Source organism: Ursus americanus, chromosome 16 (assembly GCF_024610735.1).
Source record: "Ursus americanus isolate L20-20 chromosome 16, mUrsAme1.1.p, whole genome shotgun sequence".
In the NCBI taxonomy this organism is placed as follows: Eukaryota; Metazoa; Chordata; class Mammalia; order Carnivora; family Ursidae; genus Ursus; species Ursus americanus.
Genome location: NC_142142.1, coordinates 50,980,174 through 50,985,791, shown reverse-complemented (window position 1 = coordinate 50,985,791; position 5,618 = coordinate 50,980,174).

Genomic DNA, 5,618 nt, shown 5'->3' with positions numbered 1-5,618 from the left:
CTTGCTTATGTCGTTCTGTCTCCTTTATCAGAGTCTGGATTCCAATGGAGGAAAAAAAGGGATGCTTTTTTTCCCCCTACCTTATCACAGGCCCATTGGATACTTAGAACATCCTGCTGCTTTTCTGGGGAACTGAATGTACTGAGCTGACTGTCATCACATCTTGATCTCAGGGCTGTAGGAGGGAAGGGTGGGGTGAGCAGATAAAGGAATCCGAACTAGACACCTGGGGAAATTGTCAAAGGAAGTATTTCAGATTGGTTATGAGTATCTGTCAGTTAAAAGGAACTGATTCTTAAACTGTTAAACTGACCTCTTGGTCTTTTTTTCCTAATTTCAATCTTTAGAATTTATTCACATTAAATTTGTAATTTCCATTGTTTCTTGCTCTATTCCTCACACTAGTAATCATCAGTTTCCTTTTTTACACTTCAGACTGTCTCTTTCTGCTGTTGCCCCCAGCATGCACTCAAGCACTTCAAATTAATCGGACGATTCTAGGGAGAAAATCGTACTAATACTACGTAGGTGTATCCGTCCCCATTCTGCTGTTGGCTGAGAGGCCCAGGGAGATGTGGATGGTATACATCTAAGAGTCCTATAATTTTGGTGCCTGAGCTGGGATTTGAACCCAGCTTTACCGGATTTCAGAGTCCTTGCCTTGCCACTACTCATTCAGTCTGGACTGTCTTTCTTGTAGATTCTGATTCAGTGAGTTGATGATAGATAACATCCCTAGTTTCCTTTCAGTTGAAGGTGCTGGGAATGAAGTGACCATCTTCTCGCTCGGACCAAGTCAGCAGCTTCTTCAGACCTTTCTGCAGCCGATATACTCCTCCTCCGTTCTGTTCTCCACACAGCCACACGATTATTAGAATTTATTTAAAGTGGGTTACCTGGCCATCTTGCTTTCCACATTAAAACCAGCAGTAGAATGAAATTGTGGTTTTGGAGCAAGAATTTTTGGTGGTACGCATGAAGGCGTTCAAGGACTGCTTGGCTGTTAGCATGACAGTAAGTTCAGACTGACAGGAAGACGCTTGGGTAAATGAAGTTTAAGATGTAAAGGAAATAGGAAAGTGTAAGTATAGTCAAATGGCAGAAAGATAATTAAAATAGGAAGTTACCAGCTTCCATATGCTGAGGAGTGGGGGTGGGGACCACAGGGGCAGATGAAAATATGGAGGGTTCGTTCATACCAGGGACGTTAAAGCACAGCCACCTCCTTGGCAGTCCACCCTTACCCAGGAGTCTGGAATGTGTGTGCAGACAGGCTGGTGGTATGCTGTAGACCACTTCATCCGAACTGGATGAATGGCGTCAATGGCATCAGACTCCTAACATGATGTGACCACGGAGCTCAGGACAGGAGCCGCGAGCATGGACACAGCTCTGACGTAGCACATTTGCCTCCCCAGTCTAAAACAGCCTGACCCAAGTATGACCTCTTTATAGCCATGATATGAGAACAAGGGTCAGTTACTCAGCTGGCCCATTAGGGCCCAACCTGATGACTAGCCACCAACCACGCCAGCAGTAATTACAGCAAATTGATACGCCAGTAAAATGTTCCTTAGCAGCTGCAAGATTCTATGTTCTTTTGTATCATCTACTTTACCACTCTTCACCACACTGATGCTACTGGGTTAAACTGGTTTACTCCTGTAAGAATAGAATATGGAGATACTAAGATATTTCTGTCTTTCTAGTTGTCTTCCTCCCATATATAATCACACCGGGTTCGTCTCTACCCTCTCCTCCCCCAGAGGCTTTGCCTTTGTAAGTGGCTCACTGGTTCCCCTGAAGTCACAGAGCAGCAGTGAAAGCAGCCTAGGCCCTTTGTTAAGTGTATCCAAACTACTACCCCATGTGAACTTCTTCACTGGTCCAGAACGAGTGGGTAGGGGGGAAGGCTCCCTCACCAGCACCCACTTGGGGAAAAACGACAAAACCAGCAGGAGAGTCAGTCCCATCTCCTACTTTTCTCCAGTCATAGCAGGGGAAAAATCCTCACTCCGCTACATATTTTTACATAGCCATGAAGCAAAGTCCTTAGAGGTTTGATAAACATTCAGTCTTTATTCTACTCTGGCCTGATTTTATGCTGTCAATTTTATGATCTCAAAAAACATTTTCCATACTGCTCAAGCTTGGACCTTGGCGACACGTCAGTAGACCGCAGCAGGCTCATCCATAACTGCTGATAGTCCAAGCCGTGAGAAATCCAATGCTCTCCATGACTTGACCCTCTTCCATTCATATCCTCGCACCCCTTTGAACCTTCATGCCAATAGCACTGAACTTTGAGTCTATGACTTTACTCCAAGTTGAGACCCCTTGTCTGGAATATGCTCCTACTCCTTGGCTAGGCTCACTTCTACTCATCTTTTCAGAGCCACCTCAGGAACACCTCCTGGGGTGTTCTCTGATTCCCCTGCTTTCCAGCTCTGGTTTGTACTAGATCTCTCGTCTCTGGGTTCCCATAATACCTTGTGTAAATCTGTAATCATTGCACTTGCTCTGTGTTATATACTTACCTATTTGTCTACACTGTTAGATTATGTATTCTTAAGAACAGAGAACATGGTTTAAGTATCTGTGTTCCCAGCACCCAGCTTAGTGACTAGTACAAACTAGGCATTGAATAAATGAAAGAGTGAATGAACAGGAGATTGAGTGATTTGTTCATGGTCATCTAGCCGGTAACCATCAGAGCTGAAATTGGAGTACAGATCTTTCGACTTCATTTCCTGCTCTTTCAATGATACCATGCTGCTGCTTGTGAGGAACAGTGCACGTTATTAATAAGGACAAACAAAATTCACTTAAAAACAGATACCATACATGCCTATCACAAAAGTTTTTGACACATTTTCTGGAATTGTTTGATTGAAACTAGATGGAATTAATAAGGTAGCTTTTATAGGAAAAGTGAAACCGAAGAAAAAGTTAGACCGGTTCAGAGGAACAAAGGTATCATGAATGAGAGCATCACCTTTGTGAAGGCTCCGAGGTAACAGGAGAAGCTATGGGAGGTGGCCTGTATGTGAGCCAGAGTGTAAAGAGAGGGGACCCTTTCTTTTATTCAGAGCAACATGGAATAAGGGCTGAGTAGCTGCCCGGGTTATCTTTAGATAACAGCCAGAGAGGAGAGAAAGGTTCTTGAGTTGCATCTTCTGATTTCCTAGCTGGAGACCCAAGCTTTCTTGAGATAGGAGGATGGCTCATTTTTAATCAGTGATCTTTGGAGACAGATTTGAGTTGATCAATATTTTATCTCCTTGTTTTCAGCAGCCTGATTGACCAGCTTCATTTCCTGCAGAGCTCTGATGTTGATTCCAGCACATGGCAACAGGGAACAAGGATGCAAGCCCTGAATGTATTGTATTGTTCACGTTTCTCAGGCTGAATGGTGAAACCCCAGGAAATGGAAAGTGGCTGATCTTTCTTTGCGGAAAGTTTGCCCCCTCCATCAAAGCTGCTCTCCCTTGACTCCCCTCCTACTCTTTAGACAATAGTTCAGGATGATAAATGCATCCAAGCCCAGCCCCCCTGTGCTGCGTTTAGGAGGTAAATGGACATAAGACATGACTCTTGAAGGCTCAGAAAGTTTAATTTGCCTCCGATGCCCAGTGCAGGGGCTTTCTGACATCAAAGCCCTTTTTCCATAGTACCATGAAGCCATGTGACAGGTTTGAGACCTGAGCCCCAGAATGACAGAGTAAATACTCTGATTCCTAATCTGATGTGCATCCCGTTTTCATAGCCCTTGGAGAGATGACCAGACCCAAGGGCAGCCTTGAGAAAGAACAGCATTTGCACGGTGGAGAGAAAGAAGGGCTGTACAGTGCTCTTGCTGCTGGGCAACTCTGTTTGAGTTCTGCATGGATATACTGAGACCCTTTTATGGTTATGATGAAAACAGGGAACTTCAAGTCCACTTCCTTTAGAGGGCTTGGTTGTGTAAATTTTTTTTCTGGGTAAAAGTTACTTAATTCTAAAGTCGGGTTTGATCCTGCCATCCACCCACAGGCATGGCCACTCTCTGCCCCATATGGAAAGCTGGGAACCTCGTTGGTTGCCTGGTTAATGGTCCCATTTCTTAGGTCCTTTCTGCACTCAGGATCAGAAGGATGGCCCACAGGGAAATAGAAGGAAGTCATCTGAGCCTTGTGACCCTACCCTGCCCTCATCACCAGGGCTGGAGTTGGGCCTTTTATATAATGTGGTAGATAATGCGGTAGCTGGACCAGCACAGAAGGCCCAGGGGGCTGCCCTAAGTCCTTGACATCTCCTCCTTTGCTCTCACAAGTCTGGCTTTGAGACCCAGCACTGCCCTTCTTTTATGCTAACTGCTGTAGCCAACAAAAAGGCCTTCTCTCCTCTCAGCACTGCCAGATCTGAGAAAGGACCTATTCATAACTGGGTTGTGCTTTCCCTCCCAGGGGATGGAGCAGAAGGGCTGAGGAAAGTTCTGCAGACCTGAGAACCGCAAGAAAGTCTGGGGCTGCCGCCCTCCTACCCTGTTTGAACACAGAAGGTGCTGAGGATTCAAAGGTTAAGCCCATGAGCCTGTGCAAAAGGGAAAGGTCCCTTCTGGGTTTATTTAGATAGATTTCTCCTAAGATACTGCTAGGAGAAAGGGAGCAAGTAAATATCAGCAGTCCCAGTTGTCTGGCCCCAGACCAGTGGTTCTCAAAATGTATCGTGCATATCAAACTTCTGGAGTGCTTGTAAAACCCAGATTCCTGGGCTGCACCTCCAGAGACTTCAATTCAGCAACGGTAAGTTGTGTCTGGCTATGCATTTTAAACAGGCCAGGGCAGGCATTTTGCCCCAAAGCCTAAGAGGCAGAGTTGGGATGCCCCCAGCCTGGGCTTATTCAATACAGCCCCCGGACCGACCAGCCTATAACTGAGACGAGTGGTTCTCACAGCACCCAGGAAAGTTCCCAGAAACCAGTTAAATTACATCAAGTTTAGGTGGGGAGCTCAAACTCACAGTGAGAATATTTCTTAGAGTTCCAGATTTATTGGCAAGATGAAGAGGAGGTCACCATGAGAGAGAAAGTGGAGTTCACTAGGAATGTGGAAATCCTACCTCGACTGCCCAAACTGGCTGCTGACTGCATGGGCTTAAAATGAAAATTCTTCCTGTTATCCTGAGGGTCCTCCAATTCAGGTCTGTCTAGACGTGCTGGAGTCTAGTAAACTACTCACTCCACCAGTCTGTAAAATGAGGGGTTGGTTCAGAAGTCTGCTAAGTTCCCTTTGGTCTGACTTTCTAGGGTTCTCCAGACCCCGCAGCCTGCTTTTGATCTTCATCCTCAAGTATGAATGCTTGGGCAGGGGGCCAGGTCTAATTCTTGCACACACCATTTGCCTAGTATAAATAGAACAGTACCTGCACATAGTAGGTGCCCATTAAATATTTATTGCAGGAATGAATAAATATTTGTAACTGGCCATGAGATAAAATAGCCCTTGTTTGAAGAAAGCCCAGAGAATAAGGCAGGGGCAGGAACTGTGGCTGCTGGAATCTTGGGAGCAAGAGAATTCTCACAAGCCTCTGGCCCAAGTGGCTTCATCCGGGTGTCTGCCAATTTCAGAGGTGGCCAT